This window comes from Sciurus vulgaris (assembly GCF_902686455.1).
Source record: "Sciurus vulgaris genome assembly, chromosome: 4".
Lineage (NCBI taxonomy): Eukaryota > Metazoa > Chordata > Mammalia > Rodentia > Sciuridae > Sciurus > Sciurus vulgaris.
This window is the reverse complement of record NC_136464.1, coordinates 98,196,835-98,218,394: the sequence shown is the minus strand read 5'-3', so window position 1 is coordinate 98,218,394 and position 21,560 is coordinate 98,196,835.

Here is a 21,560-nt window from a genome sequence, read left to right as displayed (position 1 = left end):
AGACTTTCCCTAGGATCTAACCATGTTCTTTTGAAGAGTAAATGCCCCTGTGAAGGCTCTGGGCCCAAAGCTAGAGAGGATTTACCAAAGGCCTTCTAAGAGGAGCCAGTCTCCCTTATCACACTCTATAAACACTTCCTGCCTGAAAATCCTTATTTATACATGCGTTTTTTCGAAACCTTGTGCACAACTATGTATCTTTTTAGGCTTCAAAATTTATGACAATAGATAGTCTATAAATGTGAAAAACTGGTAAGGGAGGCTCAGAATTTGGAGTGCTGATCTCCTCTGGGCCTGCTGGTATGAAAATAAAGTTTGGTTTCTCCTACTCTTTGAGTGCTGTTTGCACCAGCTTCTTGTGTGATTCCCATAACAAAATGATATAAGAAAAACTTTTATTTATTTATTTATTGTTTTTGTGCTGCGCAAGAAAAACATTCAAGTGAACTTTGCAATATTTTTATTTCAATTTGTCTTTATCTTAATATAGGTTTTTAAAAAGTCTGCAGATTAAAAACAAAACAAAACAAAAAAAAAATAGAGCGGTAGACAGAAAGCTAAAATGCCTTTGTATGTTAACTCTATTATTGCAGTTAGAGAATTATGCTATATCACTGATTCACAAAAGGGCACAATGAAGGACCATAGCACAGTCATCTGGAGTCTCCTAAGGTGGGGGACCTTCTTCTAAAGGCTTTAGAAGTTGGGGTGTCCCATTTTCTATCTTATTTTCTTGAGAGAAAGAAAATCCTATAACCCCTGTCAGGGAATATTAAGGATGTGGCAGTGCCTGGTTTTGACAAGTGTTTCTGGCAAAGATTCTTTTTGTTTTTGTTTGTTTGTTCAACCTGTGATCAGGGTTTTCTTCCTTGCACGAGGATTTTCTTGTGCTGGCAGGCACATTGTGATAATCTTGCCTGTCCATGATCAGGTAATCTTCACATGGAAGACCATCTTCAGAAATCAGAACCTTTCATAGATGGTGGCAGCTGCCTTAGTTTCTTTTAATAGGCTGTCCCATACCCACCATTTATTTATAATTACTTTTTTCTACTCTCGGAAGATTTTCAGAAACAATTAGGAAGAAAAAGTTAAAAGATCCAAATCATGGAGATGGATCTAATCAATAATACAATTGGTTGCAATTGAAGTGTTCCTTCCACTTTGCAGAGGTGGTTAATTTAAGGAACTTGACCTGGGGAGATTATCCTGCATTATCCAAGTGAGCCCATTGTAATTATAAAGGTGATGATGGAAGCATGCTATTGGACAGGGGTCTGAGGAAGTCTTTCCAATTGAGCAGTGGGACCTCAACTCAGCCGAGGCAGTTTCTTGACTTATGACACTGAAAACATTTCAGGACATGTTGAAAGCCAGGCAAAAGCAAAGATTTGTTAAAGGACAGAAAAAGTATACGTACCCTAAAGGCAGGGTGTGGGTGCCCCCTCACCTTTCAGAGAAGAGAAGGCAAGTTTTATGGTTTAGATGGATTAACTAGTTGGTTACTGTAGGCAGGTAGGCTGTGGCTGGAGGAGGTGGGTCCCTGGGGGTGTGCCTGTAGGGTATATATTTTGTCCTTGTTGACCAGAGCTCTGTCTGCTTTATGGTGGCCATGTCCTGCCTGAGTGGCTCTCTCGTCTGCCACACTTTTCTGTCACAATGGCCTCAGGACCGAGGAATGAAGTCTGTCATCTGTGGATGGAGACCTCTGAAATTGTGAGCTCCAAATAAACTTTTCCTTCTCTAAGATTGTTCTTGTTGGGTCTTTTGGTTACAGCAGTAGAAAAGCTGCCCAAAACACTGAGTGATGCACCCAGGGTTCAGCTCTAATTTTCCTGGGAAGAAATGTGCAGAGTCTCAGGCAAGCTTCTTTGAAAATCAAACCCAAGTCAATTTATTTGATATTTGGGGTTCAGAATGTTTCTTTTTTTGGGAAGGCAGTCTAGCCATAATTCAGCTATGGGTACACTGCATAAGTCTTTGAATCTACTGACATTTAAATTGATTTTGTTTTTGCTCCAGTTGATCTGGTACAAGCATATGTTGGAGCTTTTGTTCATCTAACTGAGTCTCCATTCTCTAAGGGTCTCTTTTTCTCTCTCCCCAAGAGCCCACCTATATCAAGCAGATATTGAAATGAGTTGCTTTGAAGATGGAAGAAGGGATCACAAGTCAAGGAGCACAGGTAGCCATGAAAAGCTAGAAAATGCAAGAAATCAGATCCTGCCCTAAGGTCTTCCAGAAGGAATGGGCCCTCTGACTATCACCCAATGAAACTGACTTTAGACTCTTACCTCCAGAACTGCCAGAGAATAAACCAATGGTGAGATGTGGTAGTGGTACAGGCCTATAATCTCAGTTACTTGTGAGACTGAGTTAGGAAGATGGCAAATTCAGTGCCAGCTTGGGCAATTTAGGAAAATGAATGCCCCTGGGTTTCATCCTCAGCACTGTGAGGGGAGAGAGAAAGGGAGGGGGAGAGAGAAAGAAAGGGAGAGGAGGAGAGAGAGGGAGAGGGAGAGAGAGAGAGAGAGAGAGAGAATGTATGTTATCTAAACAAAGTGCCTTCTTTTTTCACTTTTTAGTTCATTAAAATCTTGAAGTTCTATTTATTAATATTGCCTGGGACTTCACCTTGTTGAATCTGAAGATTTTTGAAAATTTGCAGTCAGTGACTCTGAATATCGCCTCTCACCTATTTCTCCTTCTGAAACAGTGCGTTGTAAGAACCTCTAGCTTCTCTTTCATATACTTATATCATTTCTCTGATAGTCTTTGATGAGGTTTCCTCGGACACACCTTTTAAATTTACTTGATCTTTGTCTTTATGTCTATTCTGTTATTTAACCTATTCATTGAACTTTTAATTAAAATGATTAAGTGAATTTCTTTTTTTCCTTTTTACTGGGGATTGAACTGAAGAGTGCTTAGTCACTGAGCAACATCCTTAGCCCTTGTTAAATATTATATTTAGAGATGGGGTCTTGCTAAGTTGCTGAGGGCCTCATTAAGTTTCTGAGGCTGACTTTGAGCTTGTAATCCTCCTGCTCAGCCTCCTGAGCCACTGGGATTATGGGTGTGCATCACCACACCTGACATGAGTTTCATTTTTGAAAGTTCTATTTGGTACTTTTTCAAATCTGCATCTCCTGACCCTTTTTTAATGGTGTTTTTTTCAGAGATCTGTTTCATTCTTTTACATTTTAATTATTATGTCTAACATAGTTTAACATTCTTTTTCATACTGCTATGGATTACCTCAAATGCCTAGGACTCTAATTTTGCTGTTGATTGTATTCACTGAATTCTACTCACTGTTGGTAGTTTTTTTCCTATTTTTTGGTCATTTTTAAATTTTGAGCTTATGTTTAATGGGGCTTATTTCCTCCTCAGTATCTCTTGTCTCTTGTAGTTTCATTGGGTTAAGTAAAAATTATAGCTGTGCATGGTGGCACACATCTATATTATTAGCAATTCGGGTGACTGAGGATTCCATGTTTGAGGCCAGCCTGAGCAACTTAGTGAGACCCTCAGCAACTTAGCAAGACATTGTCTCAAAATAAAAAAATGAAAGGACTGTGGGCGTAGCTCAATGGTAAAGCACCCAGGGTTCAATCCCCAGTAGCAAAATAAAATAAAAATTTTAGGACTAAAGATGTAACTTGGTGGTAGAATGCTTTTGGGCTGAACTCTTATACTTGATACCTTTTTTTAAAAATTAAGATGATGTCACTCATGTTAAAGTTCCACTTCATGGAACTGAAACTAAATTATTATCTGACTTTGTAGAAATCCAGAGGGCAAGATAACAGCCAGATTTCCCAAACAAGCTTGCTAAAGTTGATATAATAATCATTTTCTCTACTTTAATCCTTACCAACAAAGTTACTTTTCTAACCTTCTGCTTCCTGTCTCCCCTTCCCACCCCAAGGAAACTAACATTGAAATGATAAATCTGATTTTGGTCTTTGTTTCTGCTTTCTTCTAGGTTCTTTTATAACTATAAAACCACTTTTCTCCAAGCAGTCACTGGAAACAAGATTTATTGAACAAGATGTTGCCTCATTCTAGAATTGTAAATAAAGCCAATTAAGATCTTTGAATCAGTTGTAATTTTGTCTTTTGAAAATTGTGAAAGTTCTGCCAGGCCAGTTAGGCAACCAATTTAATGATAATATCATGACTCTAGGATATAGAGATATGTAAATTCGAGCTCCACCTCTGCTTGTAGCATAGGCCTGCAGTTCTAAATTCTCAAGGAATCATTTCTTTCCACACCCAGGGCCTAGAGCAGGTAAACCTCCTTTCAACAGCTTGAGTCTGTGGGCAAGTTTGTCCTGAAGCACTCTTTTTTTTTTTTTTGGTACAGATGCTTGAACCCAGGGGTGCTTAACACACCTGGGTTCCACACATCCTCAGCCCTACTTTTTTATTTATTGGGTACCAGGGATTGAACTTAGGGGCACTGGGTCACTGAGACACATCCCCAGGCCTATTTTGTATTATATTTAGAGACAGGATCTCACTGAGTTGCTTAGTGCCTTGTTTTTGCTAAGGCTGGCTTTGAACTCTCCATCCACCTGCTTCAGCCTACTGAGCCTCTGGGATTACAGGTGTGCACCACTGGGTCTGGCATTATTTTTTATTTTGCAACAGTCTTGCTAAGTTTCTTAGGGCCTTGTTAAGTAGCTGAGGCTGGTTTTGAAGTTGCGACCCTCCTGCTGAAGCCTCCTGAGCCACTGGGATCATAGGCATGTGCCACTGGAGCACTCTTTGGAATTAAATATTGTCTTAATGCTGGGTTCTCAGTTCCAGTTCACCTCCTGGTAAAGCAGACTGAAGGTCTTGTCTTCTGCTCTAATTCTGGTGGTCCCCCAACTGCCACCCACTCCATCTCTAGTAGAGGCTACCAGCAGCATTGGCTCAGGCACTTATGGCCTCAAAGCTTTTGAAACCTGGGAATTGCATCCCCCTCAACCCCTGCCCCCACCCTTCATTTTCAAGATCAGTTTTGCATCAAAAAGTTGTTCTGCTCTAAGAGTCCTAGTAATTTTAGGGCATCTTAATCAACTATATTGCTAGAAATAGAAATCATTGTAACAGTGTTCCAATTTATGCTTTGAATATAACCCTAGCTGCTCTGCCATGGCAACTTATTTTTTAAATGGACATGTTTCTTTCTTTTCCTCTCTCCCTGCTCATTCCTAATCTCTCCCCCTTCCTAATCTCAGGGGAAACAGGGTTATCTTTCTTCCCCATCCTAGGCAGAGTTATCTGTTCCTGAGCACACACCTACCATAGGAACGAAGTAATCCAGACTTTGGGGATGGTACCACAAGATCTCAGAAATGACAGTCTTCCAACTTAACAAGTGAATTACAACTCCAGGCAGAGGACACATGGAAGGTAGCCTTTGAGTCTTCTCTTTAAAAGTCCCCTGTTTCTGCTGATGGGCAGAATCACAACCTTTGGGACAGGAGTCTCCTATGTTTCTCCTTTGCTAACAAAGAAATAAACCCTCTTCCTTTTCCTTTTTCTCAAAACCATGTCCCTGTTATTGACTTGACATCAGGGACAATGACAGAGATTTCGGCAACATCATCACCAGTGAAACAGAATAATCTTTAATTATGGTCCTTTGGTTGTTTCAGCTTCTCAGTAGTGACTGGGTTGACAAGCTGAGGCTCGTAAGGTTTAAAGTCTCTGTTCTTCCCTAATCTTCACTACACAAACTGTATATATGAATCCACACCATCAAGTATGGATGCCAGTCAGTAAATGAGCTCTTGGGAAGTGAGAGGGTGGCTTCCTGTCAACTTCCGTGTCCTGCAAAGAGTAATACAATGCCACAGGTCAGAGCAGGTGCTTTGGTGCTATGTACAAGGGGTCCGTAGTCCTAGCTCTGTCACTAAGCTAGATGAGAAGTCACAGGTTAATGGTTTTCTAAACTTTAGCCTTCCCAGATATAAAATTGGGATGAGCTGGAGTGTCATTCAGTGGTAGGGCACATGTATCTGAGGCCCTGAGTTCATTCCCAACACACACACGTGTGCACGTGCACACCAACTGGGACAATAGTACATGTTTTATGTGATCATTATACTAAGGAATAAATAGACACTAGATATAAAAGTCTCATTATATAGAGTGGTGACCCTTAGCACCTGTCACCAATGAACAATATGTATTCTTATTATTCCTTCACCTGCTGGAAAATGAAAAACTGTAATACTACATTTCTGAGCTCCTGCACAACTCAGGTCTGTAGTTCAATGTCCTGTCTCGTTCCCCTGTCATCTGAGTCATTCTAAGGTTAAGTTCAAGAGCAAGGATGCAGGGTGGTGTTTCCTGGGCAGAGTCTGGAGTCTGGATCTGTGGCTCTGCTGCTTGCTGGCTGTGAGCATGCAGACACCTCTCCAAGTTTCATTCTCCTTTGCTGTAAAAGAGAGATAACACAGGGTGATTGTGAAGAGCAAACAAAAGGTTGACCATGTGGCCTCTATTTAGTTTTCAGTAATTCTAAGTCCAAGTGCATACTGACAGTGAGCCCTTTGCAAGCAGAGCCTGTGCATTCCTCATCGGCTGCACAGCCGCTGCTCAGCAAGCACTGGTGGGATGAGATGAACAAAAACTAGGCAGAAGAAATGAAGCCCCAAGATAACAGGGCAGGATACAGTGGCCTAGCCTTGAGGACAGAGACTCCACATGCAGCCCCAGGAAGTCAGAGCCTGAGTGTTTATGTGGTGGCTTTCCTGTGTGTGTGTGTGTGTGTGTGTGTGTGTGTGTGTGTGTGTGTTTGTGTGTGTCTGTGTGTGTCTGAGAATGGGGACATTGTCTCCATCATTTTCAACTTCCCAAAGGGGGCAGAACAGGCCCTGCACAAAGGACCAGTCAGTGATGTGGAATTCCTGACTCAAGGACCGCCCAAGAGTGGGTGGAAAGTTGAGTCACTGTTCCACTGATGACAAGGGAAAGGCCTGGGCTGTTTTCCAGCCTAGGAGTTGGTGAAGGGCTTGGGTGGAGTTTTTTGAAAGAGCTGACTTAATTCTCTCCCTACTTTGCATAAGGATCTTGCTGTTGATATTTTAATAGGAGGAGAAAATACAGACTTGGAGGGTAAAGAGATTCTTCCTCCCCTAGTGGCCCAAGAGTTTCATTTGCGCAGTAGCCAGAATGGTTCACGAAATCAGGATCAACCTACTTGGACATAGATTGGAACTACATAAATAGTTGGTGACATCCATCAGTTGCTCAGTTTTCTTACTTTGTAATGCCTGTACATTTGCCTCCTTTGGACATCTGCTCCTTGCCCTCATGACAGCCATCATGCACTCCTGTATTCTCATGCATCACCCCAACTTCTCCACACCGTTGGAATTAAAGTGCCCATTTTTCTTTGTTTAGTACCGGGGATTGGGTACTAACACACCCACTCCCTTCCCTCCACCCTCCCCCTCCCTCCCTCCCTCCCTCCCTCCCTCCCTCCCTCCCTCCCTCCCTTCCTTCCTTCCTTCCTTCCTTCCTTCCTTCCTTCCTTCCTTCCTTCCTCCCTTCCTTCCTTCCTTCCTTTCTTCCTTCCTTCCTCCCCGCCCCCTTTGGTACTGGGGATTTAACCCAGGGGCACTTTACCACTGACCTACATCCCTAGCCCTCTTTAAGTTTTTTATTTTGAGACAGGTTCTCACTGCATGGGGCCTTACTAAATTGCTGAGGCTGGCTTTGAACTGGCAATTCTTGTGCTTCAGCCTCCCGAGTCTCTGGGATTATAGACATACTTCACCACGCCCCCTAAACCCAATCCCTTTCTTTTTCTTTTCTTTCTTTTTTCTTTTTTTTGGCCTTTCTTAAAATTTTCCTTTTTACTGAAATGAGTTGGTTCACACAATTACATCTTAGGCTAGTGCGTGCCACATGACAACTCCTGATTTAAGTAAGAAGTTTTACCAAACAGTTTAACTTCTGCCAGTAGCAATCTAATTCCTTACTAAAAAGTGACATAATTTTTTAATCCACTTGTGGTTTACAACTATAAATAGAGCCACTGTTTTGTAACATTTGGAATCTACTGTCAACTATTTTCCTGGATTGCGATTCTAGTCAGCCCCCAATAAATATAATTTTCTTTGTTTTCAATAGGTTCATTTTATTCTCAGTGGATACTCACTTGGGGCTTGGCTTGATCATTGAGAATTAGCTGATTTTGCACTAGAGTTGTGTTGGGTGCTGTTAACTCAAGTTTCTGGTTTTCATTAGATGTGATGCTAACTTCCTTTGCATTAACTCCTGGTATTCAAGAACACGTCTTCATTTATGATTATCTTTCCACTCTATATTGATAGTACTTTTCTTACCCCCAGAGAACTCAAGCAAGGACAATTTCTTTGGGTCTCCACAAAGACCCATTTGGTCAGGTTTTTGGCAACAAGTGGGAGGGAAGAAGGTGGGTAGGAAGACTGGCTTAGAAAGAATGTCCTTACATGATTTTTCTCTTTAAAGAGTTGCAGATAGTTTTCTGACATCTAATTAATCTGAACCATTTTGGGGACCTCCAGGGTTAGAACAACCTGCCTGTATATGTGGACCAAATAAGATCTTTTTGCTTCCTTCTATGGCTTCCTAGAAACGCTTTTTCTCTGTGTCAGTGTCTTGGTCAACAATCATTTCTTTTTAATTTTTACAAGCTGCATTTTGACTCATCGTACACAAATGGAGTACAACTTTTCATTTCTATGGTTGTGCGTGATGTAGATTCATACCATTTGTGTAATCATTCATGTACATAGGGTAATGATGTCTGTCTCATTCCACCATCTTTCCTCCTTCTGCCCCCTCTCCCCTCTCATTTCCTCCTACATAATCCAAATTTCCTCCATTAACAATCACTAGTAATGCTTAATTCAGGGCCAGAATTCTATGGATGACTGACTTTTCTCTACATAAGGTCTAGAAGTATCTAAGGAGAATTTGCCCTTGGACTAAATGTTATAAAATGTAATTAGCAATTCAAAATCTTGCTCCACATGATTTTGATGACTGAAGTCTTGTTAAAAAGTTTTAGATGTTGGGTGGATGGCACACACCTGTAGCACTAGTTACTTGGAAGGCTGAGGTGGGAGAATTACTTGAGCCCAGGAGTATAAGTTCAGCCTGGGCAACATAGTGAAACCCTATCTTAAAGAAAAAAAAAAAAAAGGTCTTTGAGACCAGACTTTGAGAGCATTACAAAAAATTAAAGAAGCCAAACCAATCCAGCATCAGCAATCTCATAGAGGTTGTAGGGATCCTGGTGCTTTTCAAGTTCACACTTTATTGAAATGGGAAGCACTAAAGGACTCTTAGGAGGACTAACATTTCAGCCTCTGATTCTAGCTATATATAAGAATATATAGAATCCAGGCTGGGACCCAGGCTTATAGTTCAGTGGTAGAGTGATTGCCTAGCATGTAGGAGGCCCTAGCACTTGATCCCTAGCACCACAACAAAAGCAACAAAACACTCCCAGGACTAAAGAGTTCGGTTTAGTTCACATTAGTTAAACAGATTTCATCAAAATCTTGCACTTTTGGGGAGGGGGATGGTGAGAGAATGTGAGCACATATAGGTATGTGCAGTTGGATAGGAGGAATAATTGCTAATGTTGTGTAGCACAGTAGGGTAACTAGTTGACAACACTTAATTGTATCTTTCAATATAGCTAATGGAAGAATTTTGAAAATTCCCAACACAAAGAAATGATGTATTTGAGGCGATGGATATGCCACTTACTCTATACCTCATAAATATGTACAATTATGAGTCAATTAAAAAATAACTCTTGCATTATTGAAGGTAGAACTAGTTGCTATCCGTACTGAACCCTGGAGCATGAGTGACATAACGTGGTGGATGTTGATTTCTCATGTGAAGTTCAGGGGAGGCAGGAGATGGTGGGAGGGAGGGGATTTCCTCACAGTGGTTCAGGAAGCAGGCACAGGGAGGTTTCACCATGTAGCCTCTCCCAGTGTGTCAATACTCGACCTGGGGAAGGAGGAAGAGGAAGAAGGGTGATTTTTTTAGGAGGATGCCATGGGATGGTCATGCTGGCTCATACTTGGTGGCCCAAACCCACACACATGGCTCCATCTAGCTGCAAGATGATGGAAAAGTGGGGGAATGGAGTCCCTGGGCAGATGCATTCTAGAGGGGAGCAGGCTCTTTGTTAGTTAATACCTTTCTGTCTTTGTCACATACCTACTGTTTGCATGGCACTGGCTGCCAGGGATCTGACAGTGTTGGCAGTGAGGGTGTTCACTTCTCTAAAAGAAAATCAATTATACTATCCTTCCCCACACCAGGCTGGGAGCCTAAATGGTAGTAGTTCAAACCTAGGGTTATTTTCCCAAAATGTAGTTTTCAATAGTCACTGCCTTGAGAACTCCCAGAATGTTCCTGCTGTTGCATCAAGGATACCCTCCTTTGTCTTGTGCTTAATACCTCATGTAATGTGACTCCTAATTCCCTGTTCATGCTGATTTCCCACGTTCATTTGTTCCTTAATAGGGAATCAATCCTGCCTGTTGTGGAGTATCTCTTTGCTATCTCTGCCCTGTCTCTGCATTTCATATTCTTGAAACCCAACTAAGATCCACAGCAGTGTGAACCTCTCAAGAGCTCTTGATTTGAACTTCTGTTTGGCTAGCATGGTCCCACATTTTCACACAAGTTGATCTGATCCAGTAGTCTGATGCCTGTTTCCATGTCCTTTCTTATAGGCTTGCTTATAGGCACCTTAAGCAGAGAGAACTAGCCTGACACACCTCCTGTTCATTAATCTGTGCTCTGCTCTTATCACCCTTAGGTAATCTACAACTTTGCATTTTAAATTGTGCACTGCAGTGTCCTCACTTCCATAGAACAATGCAAAGCTCTTCAGCCCCTGTGAGCATGGGTATCATCTGGTGGTAGAGAAGGGTAATTGCAGTTTTCTGAGTGGCTGTATGTTGATTGTTGTTTCCCTTGTTAGTGTCTTTTTTACTGGAAAGCCAGCAATTCACTGCAGTCAGAGCTGGGGTCGTCTCCTTCCTTTGTACCTACAAGAGTGCCTAACGTGAACACAGATTTGCCGGTTACCCATCTGCTGCCAGTTTAGACTATAGTTATCACCGGCCAGCTACTTTTTAGGTGGTGATTTCACATATACTACCTTAATTAAAATTTTAACAATTTAGTGCAATAGGCACAATCATACACTGCATTATGACATTTTGGTGAACAGCACACTGCATAAATATTTGTGGTCCCATAAGGTTATAAGGGAGCTGAAACATCTTCCTTGCTTAGCTCATATGTGTGTGGTGATGCTTGTGTAAACACTCCTACTGCATTGCTGCTTGTATAAAAGTGTAGCACATATACTTGTGCACATACACACTTCCTGGTAATGAAAAATGACCATGATATTGATCTATGTGTTTACTAAACTATACTTTAAATCATTATTTTAGAGTGTAATTCTATTTATAACTTTTCTTTCTTTCTTTCTTTTTTTTTTTTTTTTTTTTTTACTGTCAACAGTATGCCACATTCTGCCTGAGGCAGCCTTAGACATTTCCCAGAGGTTAGGAGGCTACTAGGTGGAAGAAACAAGGTTCTGGATACAAGTCTCTGGACTTTAATTCCTATGCTCTTTTCTATCATTACATTTGATTTTCTGTGAAAAATTTCATGAGTTTCAGTACTGGAACCCTTGCAAGTGGGGACTAAGGGACTGGAGAAAAAAGAATGATTTGATGACCAAGGTTTTAACTGAGTCTGTAATTGACTTTATTGACCACCCCTTCTAGAGAATCATTTCAGGCTTCCCCACCTCTGACTATGCAAATTAAATCAAATATGCAGAAGAGTTATAAAATCAAGGTTTTTGCTCCTCTGGAGTATTATCTTTTTTTTTTTTTTTTTTTTTTTTTTTAAATTTGAGACTGGGTATTGCCAAGTTCCAGGGTGGTCTTGAACTTATAATCATCCTTCCTCAGTGTCCCAAGTTACTGGGATTACTGATGTGCAGCACCTCTTGCGGCTTGCAGTAATATATTTTGCTAGAAATGTTTCTGTTCATCAATAAATTTATCAATATTTTAATTTTATTATTATTTTTTGCTGTGTTAAGGATCAGATCCAGGACTTTGTGCCTGTTAGGCAAGCTCTTTACCATTGAGCTATGCCCCTCCCCACCAGTCTTATAAATATGGTTTGAGGGCAAGGAGAAATCAAATTTGAAATCCATTTGTTTGCAAAGCACTTGACTCCAGTTTCTTTCAGGGATTGGTGCCTTCTATAGTGTATTCTGATACAGTGGACTCTGAATCAGCTAGGAAATTGGATGACCGATGCAGCCTGACTCTTAAGGCTCTGTAGATGTGTGATCCTAGAAGGCTTGGCAGGAAAGAGTTATAGCACCCATCATCCTGGAAACTTCACTTCTCTCCTCTATGTGGCAATGGACACCCAGAGGTCTGGTGGAATTCAGCTGAGAATCCATCTGGTCCCGGGAGTTTCTTGGTTGGAAGTCTTTTTTTTTTTTTTGATACTAGGGATTGAGCCCAGGGGTGCTTAACCACTGAACCACATCCTCAGGTCTTTTTTATATTTTATTTAGAGACAGGGTCTCGCCTGAGTTGCTTGTGGCCTTGCTAAATTGCTGAAGCTGGCTTTGAACTGAAGATCCTTCTGCCTCAGCCTATAGAAACTGCTGGACTTACAGGCATGTGCCACCTTGCCTAACTTGAGTTATTGCTTCTATCTCACTGCTAGTTATTGGTCTGTCTAGATTTTCTGTCTTCTTGATTTAATTTTGACCAGTCATATGTGTCTAGAAATGTAACAGTTTCTCTAGGTCTTCCCATTAATTATTCAAAATTTTACCTAATGATTCTCTGTATTTCTGTGATGTGTGGAGTGATTTCATCCTTTTTCATCTATAATTTATTAATTTGGATCTTCATCTTTTTTGTTTTATTTTTTGTTGGTTCATTCTTTTTAAACTTTTTGTTCTTTTTAGATATATGTGACAGTATAATGTATTTCTGCAAATTACCCTTTTTCTTTAGTTTGTCTAAGGGTTTATCAAACTTGTTTCTCTTTTCAAAGAACCAAGTCTTCATTACTTTGATCCTTTTGTTTTTCTTTTTAGTTCTCTATTTCATTGACTTCACCTCTGATCTTAATTATTTCCTTTCTTTTACCTGTATTGTAATTGTTTTGTCCTTTTTCAAGAGACTTGAGATACATTATTAAGTTGTTTACTTGGGATCTTTCTGATTTTCTTATGTGGGCATTTATAGCCATAATCGTTCCTCTAAGAAGCCACCCTCATAGTGTCCCAGAGTTTTGGGTATGTTGTATCGCTATTATCATTTAAATTTTTTTTTTTTTTTGTAGATGGACACAATGCCTTTATTTATTTATTTATATGTGGTGCTGAGGATTGAACCCAGTGCCTCACATATACTAGGCAAGCACTCTACCACTGAGCCACAACTTCAGTCCACCATTATCATTTGATTCTAAGAATTTCAAATGTCTTTACTGATTTTTTTCTAACACTTGTTCATCATTGAAAAGCATATTATTCAATCTCCATGTGTTTATGTAGGTTCTGTAGGGTTTTTTTTTTTTTTTTTTTTTTTTTGTATTTGCTAAGAGTTAGTCTGTGGCCTAAAATATGGTTGGTTTTGGAGCAAGTTCCATGAGCAGCTGAGAAGACAATGAATTTGGCTATTTTTGGATGAAACAAATAGACATTTAGAGATGTCTGTTAAGTCCGTTTGATATGTAGTATTTTTTGTGTCTGAAAATTCTTTACTGACTTTATGTCTGGATGCCCTATCTAATGGTGAGAGAGGTATGTTGAAACCATTCAGTATTATTGTATTGGGGTCTCTCTGAGTCTGTAAGTTGAGTAGAATCTGTTTTATGTAATTAGATGCATCAATGTTTGGGGTAGAAATATTCACTGTTGTTATATCTTCTTGTTGGATTGTTCCCCTTATCAGTGTGAAGTTACCTTCTTTGTATTTTCTGATTAATTTTGACTTCAGGCCTGCTTTTTGGTCATGAGAGTATCTATTCCTGCTTGTTTTCAGGCTCCATTTTCATGGTATATCAATTTCCATCTTGATAATTAATCTTTGGGTTGAACTATGTATTCATCCAGCAGTGAGGACAGATGGACATGTTTTTGGACTGTGCTGTAAGAGTTGATAGTAGTGGAGATGAGATTTCTAGGTCACTTGGGTTTAGCAGCATCCACCTGAGGCCACTGGGCAGCAGGTTGAATGCAGAAAGAGCTGCACTGGGACTCAAGGTAGCCAGCAGATAGCATCATCCTCAAGGTTTTTTTTTTTTTTTTTTTTTTTTTGTCTACATGCAGTTGGGGTGATGGTTGATCTGCCTAGGCCAGGGATTTGCAGTTACTAAAGGAACAGGATTAAATACCCCCATAAAGAACACTGATGGACATTTCTTTTGAGGTGCTGGGGTTCAGACTCAGGACCTTATGCATACAAGGTAAATACCACTGAGCTACACATCTCTAGCTCCAGCGATGACACTTCTGAGAGGGTCACATCAACCAGAAAGATGGAGAGCAGTTAATGGTTCAGAGTTCCTTCACCCCTCACCTTCTGGGGAGGACCCAGAAGGCTGTGAACCCCCATGGAAGTGTGTCCACCTCTCTGGCATGGAGCCCTGAATTGTAGGATCTCATAGGTAGAGAATGCCGTTAGGGCCCACAGTTCAGCAATAAGCTTCTCCAGGCAGGCACACATCACAGAGATCCCTCCCTCTCTCATGAAGTTCTGGTGACAAACCCACAGTAGTGGGGATGACTTCAGCACATATTTCTACCCACATCCTCCTGTGGGATCCTCTTCTGGTGAAGACTGTGCATGTGGCTCTCTTCTTGCCCTTTCCACTCACTCACTAGCCTGTAAAGCTCTTTCTCCCTGTTCTAGCCAACACTCTCTGTCCATATGTGAACTATGGGTCACTCAGCCCCTTCTTGACTCTGTCCAAGCTGACATCTGGCTGGCTTGATGGCTCACAGTTCTGAGTGCTTCCCTCTATTGAGTTTGTTCACAAGGTTGACCCTTCATTCTACATTGTCTTCTGGGGAGTTCCTGTGTGCTGGTGTGGCCTCCAGTGTGACTGTTTGATCACTAGGTAGAGGTTATATCTCCATGACAGCCATATTCACAAAGGATTTGTGGGTCACGTGATACCCCTGTACCCTCAAAGTAATGAGCTCTGGATGTGTATATGGAGTCTGGTGTGTTTCTGTGTGTATGTAGATGTGTGTCTGTATGTGTCTTTAGTTGTACATGTGAGACAGCATAAGAGACGGTATGAACATTTAGGTGAGTGTGTGTGTCTTTGTGTGTGTGTGTCTGTAAGTTTACATGAGTGTGGGTTTTCAAATGGGTCTGGGTATAATTGTAGGTGAGTGATATACATACTCTTTTCTGAGGAGCTGAAGGTAGGGTTCGCAATGCATACATAAATCACCAAACTGGGACTCTAACACAGGTAGAAACAGGAAGAAGAGATCAGGTCAAGGGTTGGGAAGAGCATGTTGGGCACAAGTCCTCTTTGTGTGTGTGTGTGTGTGTGTGTGTGTGTGATGTGTGCATGTGAAGTGGCTCTACCTGTCACTAGGCAGCAGAGGAAGAGGGGGGAAAGTTCCAGAAGGGAACTTCTCTTAAGTGCAGATGGACAAGTGTAGGTGTCCAGGGACAGAGAGATGCAGTCTGACTTATAGGCCCTGCCTGTACTTAGGGAGTCTCCTCTAGCATTGGAGGCACTTACTGGGGCTCAGGAGACCTGGCCTTTTTAATATTACCTGTCTCTCTATTGTCCAGGAGGTTGACTGGAGCTGTGAGGGAATAATGGCTACTTGGGCTCCTATGGGAGTCTGGAGAGTCCAGCAGAGAGGTGAGATGGAGGGAGGGGCATGGGTGTGCTGTTCTGTACCTATATTCTCATAGCCCCACACCCAGAACTTGCCACCTGGTATCAAGTGCTCTGAGAAACCTTTTAGAGATATTGGCCTGGACTATAGGACATAGTGATCAGTGTGTGAATGAGAGGATGATTAAAGCAAGCATTAATTTCCTCAACCCATGTAACTTTATTGTTCCTTACCCCAAAGGACCAAAGAACTCAGCACATGCCAAAGTCCAAGATCTGACAGTAATTCAGGTGTCCTCAAAGGGAGCCCATCATAAACCAGTACAGGCCCTAGCCTCAGGTGCTCACCTCTTCCTACCAGGAGGCCCTAGTCACATCTTTGGTGGAGAAGGAGCTTCTTGAAGATGCCCTCCTAAGTGTCCCATGTGACTCAGGGCCCTCCAGGCTGGTACTGGAGGCTGGTTCCCTCCTACATTGGAGCCACTATTGGCTGCCTGAAGGAGCAGCAACAGCTCCCACTCCAGGTCCTCAATCTGCTGAGCCAAGTGTACTCTCCTGATTTCCAGCATCAGGGCCTGCTCATTCTTCAGGGCCCAGGGACAAGGCTTCTCTCTGCCTGGGCTGCCCACCTCCATAGGGTTAAATCTGTCTTCTTCACCAGGAAGGATGTTGGGAGCCACCTGGAAAGGATGGGTGTGGGGTGAGGAAAGGTAACCAGAGAATCCTCTGTTTCTTTAGACTGTCCTGAGCTATGACCTTCATCACACTGATGCTCTCTGGGCACCAACATCTTCCTAATTTGGGAAGGTGCCCAGAGATTCCTCCAGGAATTATGATTACCTCATGGAGAAATGATGTCCCCAGTTTATGTTGCCATGTGAGAGCACAACAATTAATTATATCATTAAGCAATCCTTGTGTTTAATAATATGGAAGTGTTACTAAATAATTAAACCTCACTCTATGTTATAGTCCCTCAACTTAGCTGATTTCTTCTTCAGTTCCAGGGATCTTTATAGTGAAAATTTCTGCAAGAATAAAGCTCTCCTGTTCTTTAAAAAAAATGTTTTTAGTTGTAGATGGACACAATGCCTTTATTTTATTTATTTTTATGTGGTCCTGAGGATTGAACCCAGAGCTCACACGTGCTAGGCAAACACTCTACCACCGAGCTACAACCCCAGCCCTCTGCTGTCCTTTTGTCCTCACTGAGTCACTATCTTCTGACCCTGAGTATGGCCAAGAATAAGGATGGGTTCTACCCCAAAAAACCAAAGGCCAAATGTTTTTTCTGATAAGTGGATGATACATAAAGAGGGGCTGGTGGCGGGGGGCAGGTAAGAGAAGAATGGAGGAACTTTGGATTGTGTAGAGGGAAATGGGGTGGGAGGGAGTGGGGGAGAGATAGTGAACTGAAACAGACATTATTACCCTATGTACATGGTATAAATATACATTGTGTATAACCAGAGAAATGAAAAGTTGTACCCCATTTGTGTACAATGAATCAAAATGCAGTCTCTCTCTTTTTTTTTTTTAAAGGCTGGGGTTCTGTGTCTTTTCCCTCCATGGTGAAGATGTCTTCTAAGATGCCTGTAGGCAAGGGAGGGGAGTTTAGCCAGGAACTGACTCCTTTGCTCAGAAAAAATTATGTTGTGCTCAATGCAGACTCACTGCACGATTATGTGCATCTCTTATCTTGTTTCCCTGAAGCCTTCCCTACATCTGTATGTCCAGAGTCCCCAACCAGGATCGAGGCATCTGGATAGAATATGCATTTTATTGAAAGCTTCTAGTTCCAGGAGCAGGTGCTATTAGGCAATATCTACAACAGCTATTTTTATTGCTCCTTTTACAATTTTTCTAGCTGTGAATTTCCTTGAAGAACTTTACCCTAAGAGGATAGCGTGAACTTCCTTGTCTTTGCCCCAGCTCTTAGTCTTCTTGCTTTATTTAGACTTCTATTTGCCACACCATATAGCACATGACTAAGGCTGCTAGATATTCTGGTCAGAGCTAGCTGTCCTCTTTGTGGAAGGGGCCTTGACCCTGTGGGTCCCACCATGAACATCTCAGGAACTGAGATGTTCCTGGGCTGGGCTTACCACAAAGGTTTTGCCTTCTTCTGGAGGCAATTGGTCTGGCTTATTCTCCTTCTGGAGCTCCAGTACTTGAGCAGTGAGCTGGAAGAACTCCTCATTCAGTTCATCCAATGTATCTTCTACTTGCTGCGTCTTTCTCTAGGAATAGAGGCATAGATTTTTTTCTTCTTTATATTTTTGAGGCACAGTTTCAGTATGCAGCCTAGTCTGGCCTTGAACCCATGGGCTCAAGCAATCTCCTGTCTCAGTACATGAGTAGATGGGACTACATACATGTGCCACTATGCCTGGCAAAGGACTTCTCTTTTCTTTTTTTTCCTTTTTATGGTACTTGGATTAAATCCAGGCCCGACTGCATGCTAGGCAATTTTACTACCACTGAGTCATATCCTCAGTCAGGCTCTTTATCAATTTTACTTTTATTCTAATTTTCTTAAAAATTGCTTTCACTCCTGCTCCAGGACAGGCTATAGGATCAGTGCTGGATACACAGCATCAATATCAGGTGCTGCTTTCAGAGAGCTCAGAACTTTATGAGTTGAAGCAGACACAGTGATGTAATAAAGTCTATTGTGGAGCGATGCGCTGGAGATGCAGGAGCGAAAATCAAGACACCTACTCAGGTAAATAAAGCCAGGGAGAGTTTTCTGGAAGAGAAGACGTTTTTAGTTGAATCTTAAAGAATGGTGAGGAGGTTGCTGGAGTAATTAGGGTGAAGGATAGAAAGTTATTCCAGGCAGAAGGAACTGCATGTGGGAAAAACCAGAGATATGAAAGAACATAGGGAAAATTCATCTATCTGACTGTCCGTACATCCTTATATGCATGTTTGCACCCATCTATCTGTCCTTATACCTACCTATTCATCCTTCCATCTACCCATACATTTATCTACCCACCCTTCATCTATCTGTTCTTCCATATTTCCATCCATTTACCCTGCTTTCTATCATTCATCTTTCCCTCCAGTCATCTATATACTATCCATCTGTTATAGTTTGGATCTGGAATATATAAAGGGTCATGTGTTGAGGGTGTGGTCTCCAGTGCAACAATTTTCAGAGGTTGATTCTTGGAAAATGATCAGCTCATGAGGGCTCTGATCTCATCCAATGGATTAATCCATTGATGGGTTTGTAGCTGATGACATTATTGGGAGGTGGTAGAAACTGCACGAGGTAAGACCTGGTTCTCAGGGGTGTGCTCTTGGGGACTATATCTTGTGTCTAGCCCCCACCACCTGCTGTCTCTGCTTTCTGGCTGTCATGAGGTGAGCAGTTTTGCTGTGCCATGCCCTTCCGCTATGAAGTACTGCTTCACCACAGGCTAAGAAACAATGGAGCCTGCTGATAATGGACTGAAGCCCCTGAAACTGTGAGCCCCAATTAAATCTTTCTTTCATTAAGTAGTTTTTCTTGGTATTTTGTCACAGTGACAAAAAGATGATGATTAATACACCTGCCCAACCCCTCCCAACCATACATTCATCTATTTTACTATCATCCTTTCACCTATCCTTCCATCTTTCTAGCTACCTCCTTGTCCATTCATTCACATACCTGTCATCCATCCATCTATCCATCCTCCTACCTATCTTCCCATCTACCCACCCATCTGCCATTTTTTTCATCTAGTCACATGTAAGTAAAAAAACACTTATTGAGTGCTCAGTATGTGACAAGCCAGTAATTGGTTCTGGGACTCCATCAGTGAACTTCCACAGAGTTTGCTGTCTATCAAGAAAGGTAGGCACAGGGCAAGGAATTATATGGGATACGTGGTACCTCAAGTAGATGTTCAGGTTGCTGTGGAAGGTAGTCAAAATTCAATTTGGCAGTAGCATGAAATTTGTTTGGAAAAGTGGAAGAAGAAAATCCTGGAGAAATGGGGTGGTTGGAGATGGGACTGCAGGCCATTCAGGGTCTTGTGTGCTCTTCCTGGCATTATGGTTAAGAGGTCACTGCTTCAGCACCTTCCTCATTAATTAACCTTACATTTTCTTGGTATTTCAGAATACCCAGCTGAACAAGTGTTTCAGACTCTCAGAGATGATCATTGTTTGTAGATCTGGCCAATGTTGCTTAGTGGATTCTGGAAAGCTTTAAAAAGGAAGCTAAGTTCACTCTTTACCTTTCAGCCTTTCCTGAAACTGTCTTGTAATCATAAGTGACCATGAAGATGAGTGCCATTTGCTAAGGGTCATGAGTCAGGGGACAAAGAATTCTGGACTTTTTAGGACATCATGGATACTGATAGTTTTGTGTTTGAACATGTTAAGTTTAAGAAGTCTTCAGTGCATCTCCTGAGTTAATACAATGTCTGACTGTATGATGAACTCAGGTGTTAGGGAAAGTCCACCTTTGGTCCAAATGTGATGCAGATAAAATGAAATCACAACTGTGGGTCAGCAAGATGTCTGACCAGAAGTTCCTAGCACACTTCCTTCCACAACAAAGGACCAAAACAAGAAAAGAACATGAGCTATATTTAAGGCAGAGTGCTGGAATGTAGTGGGAAGGTGGCAGAGATGTAGCAAAGTATGGAGATATTTGGAAGAGAACTAAGCCAGAGCATCTACCTTCTCATCTTTTAAGGTCAACCCTGAAACAAGAGAAACTTGGTGGGGAAAGAGTAAGCAGAGGTGTTAGCAATCCCCATTGAAGCCAGAGAAACCTGAAACATTTGCTGCTGGGGAAGTCTATACCTTTGCAGGCCCTGAGTCCAGGTAGGAAGCTTCCAGTTTACTCCACTACTGTATTGACCCAGGGAAAGAATGTAACCTACTTGTGACTGCTCCTGCCCAGGTTCCTGTTGGACAGTATGGTATTGAAACTCTGTTCATCTGGCTCTCTGTGAAGCACCCAGGCAACTTCCCCCTGCTGCTTTTCAACCCTTCGATTCTTCCAGGTGGCTCTGCCAACACTCTCCATGGCTCTGAGAAACACCTGGGAATTACAACCTGAGGGACTTGGCATGTAGAAACTTAATGAAACAATTAATTGACCCTAACCTCTCTCCTGCTGCCTGGAAGCAGCTAGGTGACCCAGACCATAAATCCATGCTCATGCAATGTAGCTAGACAGCATGACATGAATGTTTCAGATCACAGAGACACTGGGAAACAGTCAGGTGGTCCTGCCCTACCACATATGACCCCAGGAAGCAGTCAAGCATTTTGGTCAGTTGAGACCCCCAGGAAGGAGTTGAATAGTCTTGCCCATCCTCTGTAGTATCAAAAGCATTTGAGTAGCCCAATCAAATAAACCTGGCCTGAAAAAGTTAGGCAGTTTGTCCTGAGTAGGTGGTCCCTTGAAGGCCCTGCAATGGTACCTGTGCTGCTCTCAGATGCTATCAGACATCTGACCTACTACTAGGATGCTGCACCACACCAAATTGAACTGAATGGTCTGGACCCATAATCATGCAACTCATGGAAACTGGCAGTCAACCCATACTCAGAGCCCATGCCCAGAGTAGGCCAGCAAACTCTCCCCACCTAAGAGAGCTGAATCTCCT